This window comes from Gopherus evgoodei, chromosome 5 (genome assembly GCF_007399415.2).
Source record: "Gopherus evgoodei ecotype Sinaloan lineage chromosome 5, rGopEvg1_v1.p, whole genome shotgun sequence".
NCBI classification, from domain to species: domain Eukaryota; kingdom Metazoa; phylum Chordata; order Testudines; family Testudinidae; genus Gopherus; species Gopherus evgoodei.
The window spans coordinates 30,310,925-30,335,236 of record NC_044326.1 but is presented as its reverse complement, the minus strand read 5'-3'; positions in this window follow the sequence as shown (position 1 = coordinate 30,335,236).

Here is a 24,312-nt window from a genome sequence, read left to right as displayed (position 1 = left end):
ATTTCTCAGATTTACTGTAAAAAAAAAAAAGTAATGCATCTAGCTCATGGGAAAAAAATAGCTTTTTGGGGAGATGTGGTGGATGCCAGAAAATAATAGAATAATTTTTCAAGATTGTGCAAAAGATGGGATTCAACAGAAATTAGTCTTTAGAAAACTATATTCTTAAAAGAATCATAGAATATCAGGGTTGGAAGGAACCTCAGGAGGTCATCTAGTCCAGCCCACTGCTCAAAGCAGGACCAATTCCCAACTAAATCATCCCAGACAGGGCTTTGTTAAGCCTTAAAAACCTCTAAGGAAAGAGATTCCACCACCTCCCTAGGTAACCCATTCCAGCACTTCACCACCCTCCTAGTGAAAAAGTTTTTCCTAATATCCAACCTAAACCTCCCTCACTGCAACTTGAGACCATTACTCCTTGTTCTGTCATCTGGTACCACTGAGAACAGTCTAGATCCATCCTTTTTGGTAGTTGAAAGCAGCTATCAAATCCCCCCTCATTCTTCTCTTCTGCAGACTTTTACCAGACATGTATGATTACCTGTCCTGTGGGCGAGTGGTGTATGTGTGCATTTGGTGCAAGGAGCTCCTGGCCCTCAGAGACCGCCTATGGGCTTTGGAGGCCAGGGTGTCAGAACTGAAGGAGCTAAGGGAGGCAGAGAGCGATGTTGATGAGGCTTTCCAGGACACTGTAGAATTGTCCCACCTCCAGTCAGACAGCCCCTGTGCTGTTGAGGAGGATGAAAGGCCCAGGGAAGTAGAGCAGTCAGCAGGAGCAGGGGGAAACTTTCCCATAGTTAGGGTATCCTCTCGCACTGAGGTTACCTCTCTAGGGGAGGGAACTCCAGTCATTAGGAAAAGGCAGGCGTTAGCAATGGGAGATTCAATCATTAGAAACAGATGGCTGGGTTTGTGATGACCGGGAGAACCTGCCTGCCTGGCGCGAAGGTTGCGGATCTCTCGAGGCATCTAGATAGACTTATGTGTAGTGCTGGGAAGGAGCTGGTGGTCATGGTACATGTAGGTACCAATGACATAGGGAAGGGTAGGAGAGACATCCTGGAGGCCAAATTTAGGCTGCTAGGGAAGAAACTGAAATCCAGGACCTCTATGGTGGCAGGGCTAGGTAGGCAGGCAGAGCTTCAGAGTCTTAATGCATGGATGAGACGATGGTGTACAGAGCAGGGGTTTAGATTCATTAGGAATTGGGGAAACTTTTGGGATGGGGGAGCTATACAGGAGAGATGGGCTCGACCTAAACCAAAGTGGAACAAGACTGCTGGCACTTAACATTAAAGAGGTTGCAGAGCAGTTTTTAAACTAGATGAGGGAAAGCCGACTGCTGCAGAGGATCGGACAGAGACTTATCTTAAAGGAGAGTCTATTGATAGAGATTCTTTAGGTTTTAGTCAGGAGGAGAGGACAGAAGACGATAATGTAATGGCCAGATCAGACGAGAAACATTCACATAAAAAAAATCTGACACATCAGAAAAAAGCAGACAAATAAACAGTGACAAGTTTTTAAAATGCTTGCGCACAAATGCTAGAAGTCTAAATAATCAGATGGGTGAACTAGAGTGCCTCTTGATAAAAGAGGATATTGATATAATTGGCATCGCAGAAACCTGGTGGAATGAGGACAATCAGTGGGACACAATCATTCTGGGGTACAAAATATATTGGAAGGACAGAACAGGTCATGCAGGGAGGTGCGGGGGAGTGGTACTATATGTGAAAGAAAATGTAGAAGCAAATGAAGTAAGAATCTCTATGGAACGTAATTTCATGCTCTAATAAGAATATAACATTAGGGATCTATTATCAACCACGTAACCAGGACAGTGATAGTGACAATGAAATATTAAGGGAAATTAGAGAGGCTATCAAAATTAAGAACTCAGTAATAGTAGGAGATTTCAATTATCCCCATATTGACTGGGTACATGTCACCTCAGGATGAAATGCAGAGACAAAATTTCTCGATATTTCAAATGTCTGCTTCTTGGAGCAGCTGGTATGGGAATCCACAAGGGGAGAGGCAACTCTCAATTTAGTCCTGAGTGGAGTGTAGGAGCTGGTCTAAGATGTAACCGTAACCACTTGGAAATAGTGACCATAATATAATAACATTTAACATCCCTGTGGTGGGAAGAACATCTCAACAGCCCAACACTGTGACATTTAATTTAAAAAAGGAGAACTATTTAAAAATGAGGAGGTTAGTTAAACAGAAATTAAAAGGTACAGTGACTAAAGTGAAATCCCTGAAAGCTGCATGGATGCTTTTAAAAGACACCATAATAGAGGCCCAACTTAAATGTATACCCCAAATTAAGAAACACAGTAAAAGAACTAAAAAAGAGCCACCGTGGCTTAACAACCATGTAAAAGAAGCAATGAGAGATAAAAAGGCATCTTTTAAAAAGTGGAAGTCAAATCCTAGTGAGGTAAATAGAAAGGAGCATAAACATTGCCAAATTAAGTGTAAAAATGTAATAAGAAAAGCCAAAGAGGAGTTTGAAGAACAGCTAGCCAAAAACTCAAAAGGTAATAACAAAATATTTTTTAAGTACCTCAGACGCAGGAAGCCTGCTAAGAACCAGTGGGGCCTCTGGATGACCAAGATACAAAAGGAGCACTTAATGACGATAAAGTCATTGTGGAGAAACTAAATGGATTCTTTGCTTCAGTCTTCACGGCTGAGGATGTTAGGGAGATTCCCAAACCTCAGCCGACTTTTGTAGGTGACAAATCTGAAGAATTGTCACATATTGAAGTATCACTAGAGGAGATTTTGGAATTAATTGATAAATTTAACAGTAACAAGTCACCAGGACCAGAAGGCATTCACCCAAGAGTTCAGAAAGAACTCAAATGTGAAGTTGCAGAACTATTAACTATGGTTTGTAATCTGTCCTTTAAGTCAACTTCTGTACCCAATGACTAGAAGATAGCTAAAGTAACACCAATATTTTAAAAGGGCTCTAGAGGTGATTCCAGCAATTACAGACTGGTAAGTCTAACATCAGTACTGGGCAAATTAGTTGAAACAATAGTAAAGAATAAAATTGTCAGACACCTAGAAGAACATAAATAGTTGGGCAAAAGTCAACATGGTTCCTGTAAAGGGAAATCATGTCTTACTAATCTATTAGAGTTCTTTGAAGGGGTCAACAAACATGTGGACAATGGGGATCCAGTGGACATAGTGTACTTAGATTTCCAGAAAGCCTTACATAAATTAAGTTTTCATGGGATAAAAGGGAAGGTCCTTTCATGGATTGAGAATTGGTTAAAAAGACAGGGAACAAAGGGTAGTAATCAATGGTAAATTCTCAGAATGGAGAAGGGTAACGGCGTTTAAAAGAGAACTGGATAAATTCATGGAGGTTAAGTCCATTAATGGCTGTTAGCCAGAATGGATAAGGAATGGTGTCCCTAGCCTCTGTTTGTCAGAGCGTGGAGATGGATGGCAGCAGTGAGATCACTTGATCATTACCTGTTAAGTTCACTCCCTCTGGGGCACCTGGCATTGGCCACTGTCTGTAGACAGGATACTGGGCTAGACGGACCTTTGGTCTGACCCAGTATGGCCGTTCTTATGTTCTTACCTTTTACACATGTCTGTGTAACCCTTCTTCCAGGTGGAGTTGGCAGCCACATGGTCCGGGTACAATATCTAAGGGTTCCTTTTGACAATACAGAACCATCTTGAGACCCAACACAGTAATCTGGGAAAACTACACATAACCCCTGGGTACCTCTAAGAGGCAATACTTCCCTTCTTTCAAGAACTGAGTCTGTGTAGGAAAAGAAAACTTTTAACAAAAGGGGAAAGGAAACCAGCATTAATTTGTGAAAACACCACAAGCATGATTCAAAAATATATGACCATGAACAAAACACCCATCCCACAGTACAATGGCAGTGCCCTTTTCCACAGTCTCTCATCTTGTGGTGTGAAATGCCAACAAATATCCATGTAACATGCCACTCCCCTCTCCCTCCACCACACCCAGTCACAGTTGTTGTCCTTGGTCAGCAACAACCCAGAGTTCAGAGGTGTGTTCACCTCTCACCCTGAGGGGTGGGGGCGAGACATCAAGCAATGCCTCAGCTGCTGCCACCAAGCCAGCCACTCCATAGCTGGTCGCTCTGCCATCAGATGCTCACTTTGCCACTTCCCTCTTTACTGCATTCTCTAGATCCGGATGTCCTGAGGTCCCACAGCTCTCAATGATTTCAGCTGTTAGTGGGGGAGCCTCACTGCTAGTGCAGGCTGAGCAGCCTCTTTCACCAGAGGAACTGCCCCATAAGCAGGTCTAAGGCTTAGCACTTATGATTTGGCATATGCAATCCAGTCAACCGAAGCCACAGCATTCTTATCAATGATGTTCAAAGCACGAAGACCTCCAGGAAGTTGAGTCATTTTGAAGTCCTTAACAATGTGTCTCATACTTTGTGGCTGGCCACAGTGACATAGTGGACTGTCTCTAAAATGTCACTGAATTTCTGCTGTAGCACAAATTCCATGTCCAGTATGAACCTGGAAATGGAGTTCAGAAGGTTCCATTGCCTTTGTAGTAAATCAAACCCAGAATGACATTGAGTGGGGTCCGAGACAAGATAATTTGTCACTTTCTCTGCAGACTATGAAGCTTGCCATGCATCCTCTACTATAAATCCCTCACCTAGTAAACTTATCCACAATGGGCAATGTGAGGGCGGATGACCATGTGGTGGCTTGAACAAGTCTTTAATTAATGGTAGATGTGGCATATTATGCAATTTCATCATGAGCTTCGCTATGATTTCCTCTCTGCAAACACTGGGCAGAGCAATACTGAAGAGAACCAGTAACCAGAGAAACATAGTAGAGGAGTAGATTTGTGTCCCTGAAATAGTACGCATGGTGGAATTAAGTTGTATGTCAATCATCTCTGTGTGAGACAAGTGAGCCCATACTGAAGCGCAATACTTCGCTGCTGAATAACCAAGTGCCAAAGCTGAAGTGCTTTACATTTGCGCGTTGGCATCCCATGTTGTTCCAGTCAGTTTTCCAAGCAGGTTGTTGCGCATTTTGACCTTAGTCGCAGTCTTTGTAAGATGGTCATGATATGTAAGAGTTCTATCCAACGTGCAGCCTAGACAGACCGGGTGTGAATCATGCTTTATTCACTGACCTTTGAGAACTATGTTCAGCTCTCTGCCCTCTTATACATGATGTAAATGGCAGACACTCAACACAGTCCTACTTCCACTTGGTATCAGGCGCCACCAATGACAATAATTGGCCATACCCACTTACATGCATTCAGAACATTCTTAAGTATATGAAAGGAGTGTGACTGAGTGCTGAGGCATATGCCGTCTACATATACAAACTTGCAAGACTCAGTATAAGATAGGTCACTCGAATATAAGTTGAATAATACTGGCGATAATACTGATCCTTGTGGGAGGCTTAGCACTTAGACCTGATTATCCGTGATTTCAGCTCCAGTGAGCCACAACCAAAGACTCTTAATTGAGTCTTAACCAGCTCTGTACTTAAACAGTGGAGAGGAGTGTCCAATGGTGTCTGGGGTCCTTAGGCCTCTACTTGGATCATTACCTTATTGTGGTGGGGAAGCTTTTCATCTACAGTTTTGTACTCCTGGTAGGGTGACGCTTGGTGAACAATTTTGAGGTGAGGTTCGAAGCACAGTCCGAACTTCTCAAGACTCCAACTGCACAACAGGTGTATTCAAGGATTTGTTAGTTCTCTGTGACTGTGAAGGCAGATGAAGGCCACAGCAAAACAATGACTTACGGTTGTCTTGGACTGGGTCCAGGGCGCCTTCCTGTCGTGTTTCTTTAGGTTGCCACTTGCACACTGGCTCCCCCACGATAAAACATTTCACATGTAGGCCTCTGCCAAAGGTGCTAACATTTCCCACTAACAAGTTCTGTGGCAATGGATGAGTGGTGGTGAGGACAGGAGCAGTGATCTCTGGGAGTCCTTAGTCACAAATATGCATGCAGGCAACGGTTGTGTGTTGGTCTTGCGCTTGGACTTGTGAGACAGAAGTGCAATTTCAGCAGCTGCAGCCACAACTGAGCAGTCCTTTTCAGGATCCCCACTACTCACCCTGAATAGGGAAGGGTCTAGAAAAGGCACCTTAAACAAACATAGGCTGGCTTAATGCTTCCCCTGGCTGAATAGCCATGTCCAGCGGGATCAGTCTACCTACAGTCAGAAAATGCAAAACAAAATAATGAAGTTCACCACGTGGAATGTTCACATCCTCATGGGTTCCCCAAACAGTGACTGTCCTGAAAGAATTGCCATAATAGCAAGAGAACTTGCAAGATATGCCATTGATATTGCTGCTCTAAATGAGACCCATCGGGCAGATAAAGACCACTTGAAAGAAGATGGAGGTGGCTATACCTTCTTTTGGAAAGGAAAGCCATCTGAAGAGAGGCATATTTACGGGGTTGGTTTTGCCATCAAGAACAAGATTGCTAACCAGCTTTTAGAACTCCCTATGGGTATTACGAATGTCTCATGACTCTTCGTCTTAAGCTTAATAACAACAACAGTCATTAGTGCGTACACTCTCACACTTGACTATGATGAAGACAGCAAGGAGCAGTTCTACTGTGCTCTTGATTCAGTTTTCAATGCTACAGCCAAGGAAGACACACTTATCCTCATGGGTGACTTCAATGCAAGAGTTAGGCAACATTCTGAACTCTGCAGAGGCACCATTGGGAAAGAAGAGATGGGCAAAATTAACTCTAACCGCATTCTTTTCCTCAGAAAATGTGTGGAGCATGATTTGCTTATCACAAATACCATCTTTAGACACGGACAAATATAAGACCACTTGGAAACACTCAAGTTCCAAACACTGGCATCTTCTTGGCTGTTATTGTCAGAGCCCATGATCGTACTGATGTCCATATTACATGAGCTATGAGAGGTACAGATTACTGATGGACAGATCATTGTTTAGTCAGATTAATCATGAACATTCAGCTTGCACCATAACATCATAAATAACCAAAAGGAATGAGAAAGAGATTTAATATCAAGGCACTTCAAAATCACGCTAGTCATGAGACTCTTCAGCATTGAGAGGTTCTCTGACCTGACAAGGTCAATGACATCCAAACATATTGGGATGAGTTCAAGACCATTATTCACAAGGCAAGTGCTGAACTGATTGGATGTTCCACTCAGTGCCATTAGTATTAGTTTGGGAACAAGGAAATCCTAGCACTTATTCATAAGAAGAGAAAAGCATTTTGCACTTGGCAAAATGAACCCTCAAATCAGCAAAAACAAGACTTATCATTGGCTTAAAGCTGTAGTTCAAAGGAGCCTGCATGAAATCAAGAATCAGTGGTGGCAAGCAAAGGCCATGGAGATCCAGAGTTTCGCTGATCAACGTGACATGAGAAGCCTTTTTCAAGTAACGAAAGCCATCTACGGGCCAAGTTCAAATGGCAAATTCCTCTATGATCCCAGGACAACTCCACCCTTCTTAAGGACAATATGGCCCTCAAGCACTGTTGGAAAGGGCATTTTGAGGCTCTGTTGAACCATGAATCTGAAGTCTCAGCTTCCACCACTGAGTCCATTCCTCAGTATCCAGTAGTAGAACCTCTTGCTGACCCCCCACATCTTCTGACAAACTTTGGCAAGCCATCACTCAGTCTAGAAACAAGATGCCAAGCCAAGATGGCATCCTCATGGAAGTCTTCAAAACCACTCATAACACTCATGCAAAAACTTCATCAACTTTTGTGTCAAAATTTGGGTTACTGAGGATATTCCACCCAACCTAAAGAATGCCAATATTATGACCATTTTAAAGAAGTCAATGTGTTGGAAATACTGAGGCATTGCCTTTCTTTCCATTGCTTAGTAGATCCTTGCTCATATCCTTCTGAACAGTCTCTTTCCTCTTGCCAAAGACATCCTTCTGGAATTCCAATGTGTTTTCAGACCGTCTCAGGGCACCACCGACATGATTTTTGTTGCACGACAGATCCAAGAGAAGTGTAGGGAAACAACACCAGCCATTGGTTATGGCATTTATTGACCTAACTAAGAGTTTTGATTCCATGAATCATGAAGCATTATGGAAGGTGCTGTCTAGGTTCGGTTGTCCACTGAAGTTCATTCATGTTCTCAGGCTAATTTATGATGGGATGACCGCCACCATCCTCTGTAATGGGTTGGAGATGGACCCATTCACCATGCATACTAGTATTAAAAAGGGCTGTGTTATTGCCCCAAATCTTTTTTCCATTTATCTTGCCACAATCTTGATTCTTATTCATGACTGCCTTTCTTCTGGAATTTGGATTGAGTATTGCATGGATGGCCAGCTCTTCAGTCTGTGACATCTTCATTCTAAAACTGAAGTCATCAGGACTGTTATTACCGACCTTCAGTATGCTGACTGTGCTATCCTTGCACAGGCAAGGTTGACTTGCAATCCACCCTAGATATCTTTTCAGGTGCCTTTCATAGCCTGGGACTTTCCCTCAACGTTGGTAAGACTAACTTGCTCTACCAGCATGCCCCAGCATAAGTGGACTCCATTCTCCCACAAATTGTCATCAGTGGTGAATCCCTGGAAAATGTTGAACATTTCCCATGCCTTAATAGCCAACTCTCCCAGATATCCAATCTTGATGTGGAGATTGAACGTAGGATCCATTGTGCCAGCATATCCTTCATAAAGTTGCTCCATCATGTCTTTATTGACAGATATCTGTGGATGGAAACTAAGATGCTGGTCTACAATGCACTCTTCTTTATCATTGCAAGACATGGGTGACATACTGAAGCCATCTTAAGCCTCTGGAGTGGTGCCAACACTACCTAAGGAAGCCCTGCCTTAGGAAGATTCTCTGTATTAGGTGGGAAGACCATTGCACCAATGCCAGCGTTCTCTCTGCAGCTAACACCACCAATGTTGACGTGAAGATTGTGAAACATCAACTTCACCGGGCTGGTCATTGTGTATGGATGGCTGATACTCGTCTTCCAAAGCAAGTCCTATTTTCTCAACTTAGTCATGGTAAGAAGACCCATAGGGAACAGAGGAAATGCTACCATGATGTCCTAAAAGCATATGTTAAGAAAGGAGGCATTGACCCCATGAATTGTGAAGATCTGGCCTCAACCCATTTTGAAGAGAACTGCCTTGCTCAAGAGGATGAGAAATTGCAGCGGTGGAAGGAAAGTGTACAGCATCCCAGCCAGCAGCTGTGCTCTTTCCAAGCAACCACCTTTCACATATGTGGAAAAGCCTGTAAAGCATGAATTGGACTCCTCAGCTAGCTTAAGTCTCATCAATGGTTCTTCCCTTGGCAGAATCATCCACATATTGAGGGATACCCAATAAGGGCCCTTGGGCAGAGCCACTCTTACTTCTGCACTGCAGCTGGTGGTGGCACTATCTTCAGAGCTGGGTGCCTGGCCAGCAGCTGCTCCTCTCTGATGTGCCTTCAGAACTGGGCGACTAGAAAGCTGCAGCTGCTGACCGGCTGCCCAGTTCTGAAGGCCACATTGCTGGCAGCAGCAGCAGTGCAGAAGTAAAGGTGGCCTGTTAGTATAGGGTAAAAGGACACAAAAGACCAGATTTCACAGGGGAGACCAGTTTCATGGTCTATGATGCATTTTTCACAGCTGCAAATTTGGTAAGGCCTTAACTATAACTGTACTAATAACTATCTTAACCACTACAGATATATTAGAATAGCTGAGGCATGCTCAAGGCAAACATGTTAGACTCTGTCTCAGGCTAAAGCGGTTGAGAAGGAACCTGTGTACCCTTTTACAGTTTCATGTATCTGGCCTGAGGAGGCATAGGGCACATGTGCGGGCTAAACAGACATTGTTAACTGATGTAGCCTACTATTTTATTTAAAGTGAATTTTGCAATATTGTATTCCGCTTTGGTTGCTACAGTTTCAAGCTCACCAGAGTGAAAGTCACCTCTGCCACTTGTTTCAGATTTAGAGCTGTCATAAACAGATAGCTAAGGGTTAATGTCTCTTTCACCTGAAGCACCTGACCAGAGGACCAATCAGGAAACCGGATTTTTTCAACTTTGGGTGGAGGGAATTTTGTGTCTGAGGTCTTTGTCTGTCTGCCTGCTTTCTCTGAGCTTTGGAGAAGTAGTTTCTGCTTTCTAATCTTCTGTTTCTAAGTGTAAGGACAAAGAGATCAGATAGTAAGTTATATGGTTTCTTTTCTTTGGTATTTGCATGAATATAAGTGCTGGAGTGCTTTGATTTGAATTCTTTTTGAATAAGGCTGTTTATTCATATTTCTTCTAAGCAATCGACCCTGTATTTTGTCACCTTAATACAGAGAGACCATTTGTATGCATTTTTCTTTCTTTTTTATATAAAGCTTTCTTTTTAAAACCTGTTAAAGTTTTCTTTACTGGGAAATTTCAGGGAAATTGAGTCTGTACTCACCAGGGAATTGGTGGGAGGAAGAAATCAGGGGGAGATCTGTGTGTGTTGGATTTGCTAGCCTGATTTTGCATTCCCTCTGGGTGAAGAGGAAAGTGCTTTTGTTTCTAGGACTGGGAACGGAGAGGGGGAGTCACTCTGTTTGGATTCACAGAGCTTGTGTCTGTGTATCTCTCCAGGAGCACCTGGAGGGGGGAAGGGAAAAAGGATTATTTCCCTTTGTTGTGAGACTCAAGGGATTTGGGTCTTGGGGTCCCCAGGAAAGGTTTTTCAGGGGGACCAGAGTGCCCCAAAACACTCTAATTTTTTGGGTGGTGGCAGCAAGTACCAGGTCCAAGCTGGTAACTAAGCTTGGAGGTTTTCATGCTAACCCCCATATTTTGGACGCTAAGGTCCAAATCTGGGACTAAAGTTATGACAAGAGCCTGTAGGAACACACGAAGACTGAGGAAAATAACACACACGTCCATAAGTACAATGTCTAATCTGCCTTAAGTTTTATTAACGTCACAAGCAAAGTTATGATTTCCAAGCATATATAAATCTTACAAATACCCATGCACAAATTACAAGTATACTCATACTCACATCCTCAAAGATATTCTTATGATCCGATGGACTGCTCACCAACTGATCAATAGAGAAATGGTTCCTGAAGGAGTTTTCCCAAAGGTTATTCATTTTACCCAATCCAGGCACCCTTTTTTATCATGTGATTGTGACTACACCTAACACTCTGTGCATGAAGGTGACATGAAGGTGTCAACTCTCTTTTTCCTTATCTGCATTGCACCCTCTAAGAGTATTGAGGTGTCCCATTTTTCATAGGTTGTTTCTAATTCCTTTTATTCTCATTAGCATCTATACACAACATGTACCCGGTAGTCAGGACATGTTTTAGAAAACTCTTACAATAGGATTTTCCATGATCTTGAACTGTATATTGCAGTCAATTTTTTGTAATACCACTTGTTAGCACATTCTTCTCATGATCTTGTGGCATTGGGTTACTCATTGGTCACTTTTTTATGTCAAGCATGCCTTAAGCCTATGACCTAGTATAGCTTAGCTGACATCTTACAGGCCTCAACCTGTAGGTCTTGCATTTCAGCTCTGTTTTACTTAGATACCTAATCCATACTTATCACTTCTAAATACTTATCAATCTTATACTTCTATAACCCTACAACTTAAAACTATTTGGCATACAATGATTGTATATGACATAGCATACGATAGGGGTGGCCAAACTTACTGACTGTCCAAACCGCATACGACAATCTTCAGAAGTTCGAGAGCCAGGGCACGCCCCATGGGGCTGAAGCCCCAATTCCTGGCCGGAGTACCCCATGGGGCTGAAGCCTCAAGACACCCCCATCCCTCCCGCTGGGCACATGGGGTCACATGCTCCCCCAGATTTTTGCCAGGGTTTGCTGGCCTCACTTGGTCACATGGTGTGCCAGGCCCCTCTCTGCATAGCTGCTGCTGGAGCCAGCAAGCTGGGAGCTGTGGCCATAGGGATGGGCAGCAGCAAAGAGCTGGGAGCCACAGGGACAGCCACTGCTTTTACTGCTGCCTCTCCCTGTGGAGCTAAAGCAGTGGTCCCTCCCAGGTCTTTGCCACTGCCTCTCCACACAGAGCTAACACCTGGGAGCTGCAGGGACGGGCCACTGAAAGAAAGAGGGGTGTGTGCCTGTGATGGTGTGACTCAAGCTCTTGGGAGGTGAACCTTTAAATTGTACCCCCCACTCTCAGCAGGCCCCAGTTATCTCTAGCAGAGGTCCCTTCCCCCACTACCCTGCCACAGGGCAGAAGCCCAGAGCCTCCTCCCGACAGTCTGGTAGGTGGAGAATGGGGGAGGGGGCCTCCATGAGCCACACTTTAACTGTAAAAGAGCCGCATGCAGCTCACAGGCTGCAGTTTGGCCACCCCTGGGATATAAGTTAATCATACCATCACATCACACGCAATAAATGAATGATAAAATGAACTAATTAGCCACACTGAAAATTCCCAATCTAGGGCTTGAGAGGTGCATGCACACCTGAAATGCAATAGCTATAGGGACACTACTCAAAGAAGGGAAAGACTGCAGTGTGCTCACCTCACCAATAAAGCCTGGTGATTGGATGAACTCTAGGGGATGGAAGGCTGACTAAGCCAGTTGGATGGAAAGATGAGAGGAGGATGGCTTTCAGGGAGTGTGGGCAATCCCCCAACTGTCTCAGCCTGCCTGACAGGTTGCTTATTTCACTCTGAAAGGGGTTTGCCAATCTACTCAGGGAGAGAGTAACTGGACTTACAAACACCGAAGATGCCTCTTACATGGCAGGGACTTTTCCACTGTAATGCCTATTACTGCAACAGAGAGGTAAACCCCTGGACAAACTGACATCCTCATCACCTTGTTGCACTCAAGCACCTTCAGGCCTGAAATGACTCATCAAGGTGTGTCTGGAATCAACTGGAATCATGACAGTGTACCTTGATTGTTGGTTTCTCTGTTACGGAGATGTCAGAAGAGTATATATATGAGGTATCAGCAGGGCTGGCACCAGGATTTTTGCTGCCACCTCTTCAGTCTTTGGCGGCAATTTGGCGGCAGGTCCTTCATTCCGAGAGGGCGTGAGGGACCCGCTTCCGAAGAGCCAGATGTGCCGTCCCTTCCCCATAGCCACCTCAAGCACCTGCTTGGTGGGTGGGTGCTGGGAGCTGGCCCTAGGTATCAGGCTAGTCATACAGATAAGTACTGGGTTGAGATAGTCGAAATCACATAGGGAGCTAAAGATTTCTAATTACCCCAAACAGACAGGTGGAGGCACCACCAGTTAATGGCTAAGAACTGAGGCCGTTGAAACGCACTGCCACCGAAGCAAAGGGACACCAGGTAAGGGATCCTGTTGATGATTAGCTGCCCTTAGGGATATGGCAATTCATAAAACCCCCTTACAGTACATTTCATGTTATCTGTGTGTCTTTACTTCTCACATACAAAAGCAGATATGTATAATATTGGTAATAAGGATGATAGATATAGGACCATTGTTTTACAGACAGAAAGGACAATTGGGTTGGATAAAAGACAGGTACCTCTATGTTAATTGCAAACTGTACGGGATAGAGACAGGATTGACCCCTTCAAGTGTACTGATCCAAACTTTCCCTAGTTTCAGGGGTACCTGGCCAATGTAGAAGTGGGGACAACCATGAAGTCTGGATCCTACTTCTACAAAAGGTTGAGTTGTTTGAATTGATCCCATTTGTACTATAAAATTTTTATTTCCTTTAAGTGTTTGGGCCACCAATACCTCCCTCCACCACACACACCATCTGACCATTCCCACAGTCCAATATTCTCATTGTATAGGTTATTTTTTCTTTATTTTGGGCTACCATGTGAGGGTAGCAATTGACACATCACAAGAATAGAGTTTGTGTCCATTCTTCTGGATTTTGTTTTCAGACACTGAAGTATCTGTTGTCTGCAAACTGGAGGAATGATATTTTTAGGCTACACATTATTTCATGGTCCATTTACCTGGACTTTGTTTCTGGCTGGAAGGAAGGAGTTCCCAATGTTAACACTGTCTGGGAATTTGAGCACTTTGTGTACAATTGCAGAGAGAGAGGGAGAGAGATAGGGCAAGACTCTCCAGTCAGATCCACAGCTGTGATACTCTTCTTTCCCTACAGAATGGCATCAATGGCAGATCAGAACACATAGGGTAAACAGAATCTAGATCCACCAGGCATACCTTAGACAAGAACTTTCTCCATAAAAACTGAGATTCTTTTGGGCCTAATGATGCAGATTTAGGACCCAACCCTGTTTTCACTGAAACCACAGACTAACTGTCAGAGAAACTTTCTTCATTGTTGATAACCAAGAGCCATCTCTGCAGAGACGTTAGGCTACTAAGTAAAGTAATTGGAGATATACCTAGCTCCTAGAACTGGAAGGGACCTTGAAAGATCATGAAGTCCAGCCCCCTGCCTTCAGTAGCAGGACCAAGTACTGATTTTTGCCCCAGATCCCTAAGTTGCCCTCTCAAGGATTGAACTCACCACCATGGGTTTAGCATGCTATCCCTCCACCCCATCTCAATACCCATGATGGTACCATATAAGTCACAGGACTTTAAAAAGGATGACAGAATAAAACAGCTTAAGGAACCAGAGATGGATCCAAGTGCTCTGGATCCTCCTTTGTGAATCAAAATCCCTGATATGAAAACACAAAATAAGAAACAAACATAAGAGGCAAATTTTGCTTGCACAAGATGTTCTCTTTGGCCCTGATCCACTACCCATTAAAGTAAATGAAGAGACTGCCACTGAAATCAGCGGGAATTGGATTGGACCTTTTAAGAACAAGGAGAGAGAAGTATATCACTAACATACCATGTTAACTGAGCAGAATCAGGAATAATGGCTATTATTTCAGGCAATTTAAGCATGGTGCTCCCTTGTGTTACAGCTTTAGTTAAGAGTTTCTTTCATCTTCACAACTTAAAGAGCAAACAAACAAGTCCCCCAGAGATAGAGGACTCTATACCACTTTTTTGAGGTGGACTTTGCCAATCCCAGATCCTACTGATGTCAGTGCCATTGTGATACCAAATATAGAGGGAAATGGTGTTTCCCAGTTAGTGTGGAGACTGGGCATGAATGAGTTTGGTCCTGCCATGAGGGCAGGGGACTGGACTCGATGACCTCTCGAGGTCCCTTCCAGTCCTAGAGTCTATGAGTCTATGATATTTTGGCAGATATTTATAAACGATTTATTGCTAAATGTACCTCTTTGCCAATAAAACTCCTTGATTATAGACTTCACTCAATAGTTCTTCCCTTCCAGAATGACAGGCCATGATCACAGCATTATGCACAAAAGGAAAAGACTCCATACACCGTTTTAGTTATCCTAGAGGTGCAAGATCCTGAGCAAAGTTCCATTAATCTCCCAGATATCTGCACACGCCAGGGACCTTCCACATGCAGAGTACCTCTATGTTTTCAGTTGGATGCTGAATTTCTCTTCACATCCTGTTCAAAACTCACAGGCCTGGTTATTGCCTGCTGTTAAGCAGTTGCTATTTTTCACCCCAGGGTTTGCTGAATTTCAGTGGCGTGTGTGAGGTAGACCACACATAGAGTCCGTATATTAGTTTAGCTGCTAATTTTGATTCTATGACATTAAAAGTGACATATAAATTCAACATTTATCATTATATTTGAATTCTATGGGGCAGGTTCTTTAATCAATTTCCAACCCCTTTGAGTTATTCTAGAACACTGGCTCTCAACCTTTCCAGATGACTGTACCTCGTTCAGGAGTCTGATTTGTCTTATGTACCTCCAAGTTACACCTCACTTAAAAACTACTTGCTTACAAAATCGGACACAAAATTACAGAAGTGCCATAGCACACTATTACTGAAAAATTGCTTACTTTCTCATTTTTACCATATCATAATAAAATCAATTGGAATATAAATATTGTACTTACATTTCAGTGTGTAGTATATTATGCAGTATAAACACGTCATTATCTGTATGAAATTTTAGTTTGTACTGACTTTGCTAGTGCTTTTTATATAACCTAGTGTAAAACTAGGCAAATATCTAGATAAGTTGATGGACCCTCTGGAAGACCTCTGCACACCCCCAAGGGTAACTTACCCCTGGCCTAGATGCACAAAGGGGCTGAAAAGTGGCTACAACTGATTGTCAGAGGTGAACTTCCTGTTGGTGCAGATGTACTATTCTGGGCCCCAAACTGCTGACTCTCCCCTTCCTGGAGCAGGGAGAAGTATCAGAGCTGTGATCCACCTTGGCAATTTTGCATTGCTGGAGAGAACCTGCCAGCAGCTTTATATTATGTTGGGGCTGAGTGAGGCCTCAGAATCAAGGATCCAGCTCCTTGTACAACCCTAACCTCCAGAGTATCTAACAGTACAAGTTGTCCTCTGAAAGAACTAAAGCATCCACATTAGCATTTAAAAGCTAGTTACTCTGGGCAACGCAATGTGCTGCACAATGTGAGATGGGTTTAGGAAGACGCCTGGGACTCCATTTTTGAAGAAGATGTTTGAAAAGTCTTTAGGAGGAAATCTGCTAGCCACAGCTCTACTCACTAAATCAATAATTTTAATCGGTTCTCAAAGGAGACCCAGTGGAAGTGTGAGTGCAAAGAGGGTGCCGTGCTGCCACAGGGACCGGTGCACTATATCTACGTAGAGGTTGACTTGTGATGTAATTGACAGCAGGGTATAGGTGCCAGGAGAAAAATACTTGTAGCCCCAAAACAAAGAGATGTGTCCAAAGCAGAGATGAACCATAAAGGTCGTATTCCCAGGTAGCGTGAAGAAGCAGGAGAGAAATCAAGTGGATAACAATCTGCTTTAAAACAGTAAAACAAAGGTCCTGCCATTACTCTAAAGCAGGACACAAGAAAAGCACTGCCTGACACCTACAGGAATCATTCCAGCATAAAGTTAGCACTGTTTTTTCTGCCTATTACTACCCTCTTGTGGTACTTCTGAAAACACCAGCTTCATTTCCATTTACTGTCACAATAGAATAGTGGAAGGATTTCCCCAAATTCTATCCCTCAAAACCATTTATATTCTTATTTGCTTTTAATGTGTCCAGCTTTACTAGCACCAGGGCAGACTGTGATCATAGGTGAGGGCTAACCAAGCATGAGACATGTCGCTGTGGTTGCACAGTTGCCCTGGGTAAAGCTGTTTGAAAAGCTACGACTCGTTATGAGAACATTTATTTAACCTATTAACATTATGACCATGTAGAACTCCCAGTCTGGAAGCTCTGAACCCAGGTGATGGCAGAAGGAGAGACCTGATGTGCTTACTTGCACACCAGGATTTTGAATGCTTTTCCAATTCACAGCTCTCTCCAGCAGAACTGAAGTTGGAGCATGTGTACATGCTTTTCCATAGCATACCTGGCAAGTGAGAATTTAAAGATCCCCTCCTTTTAGCCCTATATCATTTTTGTCTGGTTGTTCTTTGAAGCGTTGAGTTCGCCTTTGTGGCGGTGTCTCTGCAGGGCCCCCTCAGGCAGTTGTGTGATTAGCCACACAACCATGTTTTTGAGCAGTGGGCAGGGCCAGCTCCAGGTTTTTTGCCACCCCAAGTGGCGAAGAGAAAATAAATAAATAAATAAATAAATAAATAAAGCCATGCCGCTTCATTCTTTGGCAGCAATTCGGCGGCTTGTCCTTCCCTCCTAGAGGGACTAAGCGACCCGCCACCGAATTGCCGCCAAAGACCCGGATGTGCCGCCCCTTTCCATTGGCTGTGCCACCCCTTTCCATTGGCTGCCCCAAGCACCTGTTTCCTGTGCTGGTGCCTGGAGCTGGCCCTGGCCGTGGGGAAGGTGCACCCTTCATCCCAATCCTCCACAGCATGTCACCTCTCTTCCTCTCTCCCCACCTGTCAAAGCAGTCACAAAACCAGCTCCTCCTTTTCCCTCCGACTGCCAAGAATAACAATCAGCTGTGAGCAGATCCACAGATCTATCACATGGCCCCTCAGAAGAATGGGGCTTTCCTTCAGGACTGGCCCACAGCACAGGTCCAGGAGATTTTGGGTCATGAAAATAATTGATTCAAGGATTTGGTGGATACACTGAAAAAGTTAGTTACTCTGGGATAGATCCTCAACCAGTATGAATCAGCATAGCTCCACTGAAGTTAATGGGGCTATTCACTATACACAAGCTGAGGATGTGACCCTCTAATTCTTACGCACCCTATAATTTAGTGTTCAAATACAATGACAAACATGCGAAGAACCCCTTGTGGGCAGGTCTAGGGTAGGGTAGGAATGTCTCTGAAAGCATTTACCAGTTTGCTGAATTCCAAAGAACAAAAAAGTTTGCCCTTCAAATATATCCTTATGAAACAAAGATAAAAATTAATCAGAGGCTGAGGGCATTGGACTCCTCTAGAACACAGATTCTCAGCTGGGGGTGGGGGAGCGCAGGATTGGCTAACAGCTGCCAGGAGACCACAGCCATCCCACCATGACCATGTCACAGGTGGGTTCAAGCTAGATGGGAAGGTGGTTTTGATATGGAAGAGGGGTATCTGATATAGAAATGAATAAGTACCATTGCACCAGAGGCACAGAAATCCTCCCTCGCCCCCTACATTTTCTTTCAAACACTGCAAACACAGATGTTTGCAATAGGTAATTGCATTGCTCCTTACCAGCCAAGGAAGTTCAATCATTCAGAAAAAACAGACTACTTAGAAAAGGGATGTCAGTGTTTATAAATAGCCTTTATTTTTTATTTTTAAAGTTTTTTTATTTTTAAAGTACTGATTTATTGTAGTTTTTTGCTTTTGACAGTTGGTATCAAAAGGCTTGCATAAATATTGTCAATGATAAGAAACACAGACATATGCCATAGAATATTAAGTATGTGACAAGAGTAGGTACTAAGACTCACCAAGTCTCATACAAATGGGGCAGGGATGCTACCAAGAGCACAATTTGTCCCATTGGCTGTTCAGCTTATCTATGATGTGTTATATAACTGGAGTGAAAAATGTCTGGTGCTTGTATAAATAAGACATTTTCTCTTGTAAATTATCACCACCTAAGATTCTGTATTTTGCTTTACTGCTGAATGACTTACTGGAGCTTATTAGCATCTCCATAGAGTTACTTTAGAAGTATAGCTTTAATGTGTGAGTGTTTACATGGTTTAGTGCAGTCAGATCTGTGAATTAGGAGGCCCTCACACTTCTGCCATATCTTTAGGGCCAAGGACTGGGTGAGCAAGGGTTGCCTCAGAGCACAGATTAAGTCCTTTAGGCACAGGGCAGGTGAGAGCTGCCAGAGGCTAGCAGTACCTTGGAAGGAAGCTATAGTTGGTTCCTGGGAGAAGCCTGAAGGCAGGGGAGCAGCAGAGGGAGTTGCGTGCTGACATCTAAACTGGAAAGCCGAAGCCAAGGCCTGAAGGTGAGGGAGCAGTGGAGGGGTTTACCTGCTGATGTCTCCATGCTGGAGAGTTGGACCAGGGAAACTGTAAGAGGGCCAGGAGTGAGAGATGCTCCCCGGTGAGGATGATCTCCCAGCAGAGAGACTGTGGGGCTGGAGTGGCAGTCCTGGCAGAGGGACAGAAAAGGACCAACATGGAACCTCGGTGTGGCAGAAGACGCTGGAGTATGGTATGGAAGGACTCCCAACCACGAGGTGTGCCTGCTGAGATGAACGAGGTTCTAAAGACTATATCCACTGGGAAACAGATTGTGTTTTGGACTTTTTGCTGGGGATTAATTGATGTATGTTTTGGTATTAAACTTGGGCCCAAGGAGAAGCATTATTATAGCAAAAGAGCTGTCATGCAGTTACTGGGGTCTTTGATGGGAAAACTAAGGCAGACATGCTGGTTCTGCTGCAGGAGGAGCCACTCTATGACAACATCAATATTCTGTAGAGTGCTGGGATACTAATTCACATGGCACTCTCATGCAACAGGGATGCATTGATGGTGCAGTTTGTAGGTAGTGGGGACCAACATGATTTCAGTGGGACTATTAGTCGTGTAGGTTGCTGCTCAGCATACGTAAGAATATCAAAATCTGCTCTATAAAAACACAGGTATGAATGGAGTTTTACACGCAGATAAAAAGATAGGGCCTTTACCCCTTGGTGCTCCCAACTTAATGCATCAATAGGAGTTTTTGCTGATGAATTGTAGGATCAGGCTCAAAGTTTGAAACTTGGAAATTTTATACTGTATCCTTTTCTAAAACAAGGGGGTAGGGGAGGGGACCCAGATTGCCCAGCCTGTTTTCAAAAACTACCTGGTCAAAGAAATACATTCTTCTCTAATTCTCTTGATACCTCTGACTTAGTTTTTGGAGATCTGAGATTTTAATCCCCCTTGGTATTTTCAATAGCAGCAATGTGGCACAGCTCTCTCCTGCTGATGAAGGCTAAGATGCAATTTGGCTTGTCATTTCACTCCAAGAATGGTCCTAGTGTCTCACAGATTTCTCTCTGTATTGTTGATTATACAGTATGTGAATTCAGTGCTGTTCAAGATCCCTGCCAGCATCTAAAGGTCTCCTGAGTAGGATCAAATACACCTTTTACTTCATTAATATCAAGCTCTCGGAGTTCTGTAGCAGTTTCTTCTTATACAAATTCAAATTAGTAATATAATACAGAGAAACCAATAGTAAATTTGTTTTTGAAAATGTAATTTAACATTCCTATTATAGCTAATCACTGAAAAGCAACAATCTGACTTCAAAGTACATAATTAAAAACTAAATGCAGGACGGCAATGCTATCTGTACTGAACTGGTAAGACTGAAATCTAAAATGACTATTCAGTTATTTCTATCCAGTAACAGATTCCAGGCCAGTAACAGATATCCATACTGCATTTCAAACTGCGGCCACAGTGAGCCTCAGTAGCCTTTTCTTTTTAATATAGCTGGCTGATAGGTGCTTTTAAAACTACTTACATGTAGATCTAGGTTAGAGGAAGGTTGGGAGATGAGGGACAGGATCAGAACTGCACTGGGCAGGAGAACCTGAGTTACACAGTAAGGGAAAGAGGTGAGAATGAGAGAAAAGAGATTTTCTTTTAAATCCATGCAATATTTAAGGGATCTACTTTCAGGCACCGGACAGTATCTGTTCTAGGTACTTATATGGCTTCCTAACTGTAGTGTCTGAACACCTCACAATTTGTAACTTATTTATCTATCACAGGGATCGGCAACGTTTTAGAAGTGGTGTGCCGAGTCTTCATTTATTCACTCTAATTTAAGGATTCATGTGCCAGTAATACATTTTGACTTTTTAGAAGGTCTCTTTCTATAAGTCCAATATATATAACTAAACTATTGTTGTATTTAAAGTAAATAAGGTTTTTAAAATGTTTAAGAAGCTTCATCTAAAATTAAATTAAAATGCAGAGCCGCCCGGATGGGTAGCCAGGACCCAGGCAGTGTGAGTGCCACTGAAAATCAGCTGGCGTGCCGCCTTTGGCACGCATGCCATAAGTTGCCTACCCCTGATCTATCACAATGCCCAGTGATGGACTGCTGAACTGTATCATACTGTTCAGCCACTAGGTGGTGCTGTGTATAAAAGACCTTAGAACCTCAGTCAGAGTATTAAAGGATTTTATGATTATGATTATGGTATGGCAACTTCCATCTTTTCATGTTCTCTGTATGTTTATATGTATCTTCTTTCTATAGTTCCATTCTAAGCATCTGATGAAGTGGGCTGTAGCCCATGAAAGCTTATGCTCATATAAATTTGCTAGTCTCTAAGGTGCCACAAGTACTCCTGTTCTTTTTGTGGATACAGACTAATACAGCTGCTACTTTGAAACCTGTCACAGCTGGTGTAGATAAGCAAGCTCTGTAGCCAGTCCATATCTGGTAAAGAAGTACATGACACACCCCTGCAAGATAAGGAAGCATTATCCCTATTTTACACAGGAGGAACTGAAGGTCTAAGTGACTCACCCAGGTCACACAGGAAGACCATGGCACAACAGGGACTTATACTGAGGTCTCCCAAATCCCAGGCTAGAGACCTAACCACTGAACCATCCTGTGGATCACAAAGCAATAGCTGACATTTGCGATTGGTTCAATGCTCAAGTGAAACCAAGATAGCTGATAAACACAAAAATTACAGACTGCGCACAAAGTCCATGGCCAAGAACATTAATTGTTGTCATTTTTACTGTTGGACAATAACAAGTTGGTGGCTTCAGTAAACCGTAGTGGACAATTGTTCCTGTGACAAAACTCTTTATCACCACTGGCATCCATTGGCAGCTCCTAAATCCTAAAGGTACCTTGTCAAGAATAAACTTGAGGCGTATTGGCAGGGTTGGGTGCCTCTATGCCACATTGGACCACTGCCAATATTGGACTTCTTCTGTTAATAGACTACTTCAGCCTCTAGGATTAACAACCTAGGGACATTCATATATGTACATGTATTTAACAGTCTGTGAAATGTGAGTGCATTTGAATATTTATTCTAGTTTCCCTTACACTGTTTCTATGCTTTCTAGGGTAGCTTGACATTAGTAAAACAGGTGAAAAGTATAAAAGCCCTGTAATTATTGTATGCCCTTTATCTAGTACAAAATAGGGGCAAATATACTTCATAGACCAACCTTCCGCCCAAAAAAACAATGTTCCAGTCTCTTAAAATGGAGAAATTTGAGGATTTAGTTTCAAATCGTTATAGGATCATTTACAAGAGTATGTAAAAATCACTTAGTTAACACAAAAGAGCCACAACAAAATAGCCCTTACACATCCCGAAGAGATTTTTTTAGCTACCAGAAGTGTGCAAATTCAAGCACCTTAGTTTCTGAAGATGACAGTATAAATGATTGAATATGATGTTTTCCTCAAAAAAATAAATAAAACCCAGAACTGCACAGATTGAAAGAGATCTGAAATTTTATAGCAGCACTCTGAGTTGACTGGCACGTACATAGAGACCTGCTGCATTTACTGAGGTATTTATAGCTCAGAATCTTTGAAAATTTAAAGAAGGTGTTTTTATTATGATTCATAACCCGATGTCGTCTTTTTTGCTTGGGCCCTCCAGCTGCAAGTTGTTTTAGCAAAGAGTGGTTGATTGTCAAAGTTGCCTTTGTAATTTTTGTTACTAGATGCTGAGATCTGTATTGTGTTTCATTTCTGTACCCAGGGTTTATTATAATTAATTTAGTGGGACATGTTTGGAATATATAATTAAACTGTTTCCATTTACATCCACATCAGTCTGAGTTTATTTTGCACTGTGCATTTCTCCCTCTTTCTCACTAGTACACATCCGAAGATTTCATTTGGATGGGTATAACTAGTGTAAGTCTTTTGCTTGTCTGACAGTTCTAGAAAATGTATGAATATAGTAGCATGCATGTGATTTAGAGTGGAAAAGACCCACCATTGTTCTGTAACCCAGTATTGTGATTTTAACTCAATGATCCTTGATTTTCTTTAGTTTTAATACCAGTATTACCAAAAGCATTCAAAAATCATGAGCCAGTCCCCCAAATCCTGAGATTTTAAATAATAATCTTAAGTATGGGGTTAAGATGAACATCAAAGATCAAGTGACTCGCGATAAAATTGCAAGTTGCCAACATTGTGAGGTCTTTTTAATAACAATAATGCTTTGTTTACAGAGCATCATCTGCAACGCAATGCATCAACCTAAGCATTAAATCAACCCTTTTTTGTCGCACTGAACCAAGAAAAAAAAACTTCCAGCCATACAACAGGGGTGCCATTTCAGATTTCAGTAATAGAGGCAACTTTAACTGTGGTTCCAGGGGCTACTTAGGCATTTGAAGACTTGTTCTCTTTCTTGACCAGTTCAGCTAATTTAGATCCCATCATTTTGTGTGTATAGGGTTTATATTTTGCCATATGCATTACTTTGCATTTATCAACATTGAATTTCATCTGCCATTGTGTTGCCCAGTGACCCAATTTTGTGAGATTCCTTTGTAACTTTTAACAATTTTCTTTGGACTTAACTATCTTCAGTAGTTTTGTATCATCTGCAAATTTTGCCACCTCACTGCATACCCCTTTTTCCAGATCATTTATGAATATGTTGAATAGGACTGGTCCCAGTACAGACCCCTGAGGAACACCACTCTCCATTACCTCTCTCCATTCTCACCAATTATTCCTGCACTTTGTTTCGTATCTTTTAACTGAAGTGCCTGGCAATGCTTTCAGGATCATCTAAGCATCCGATCCTTAATTTACAAGGTGACAAGCCCT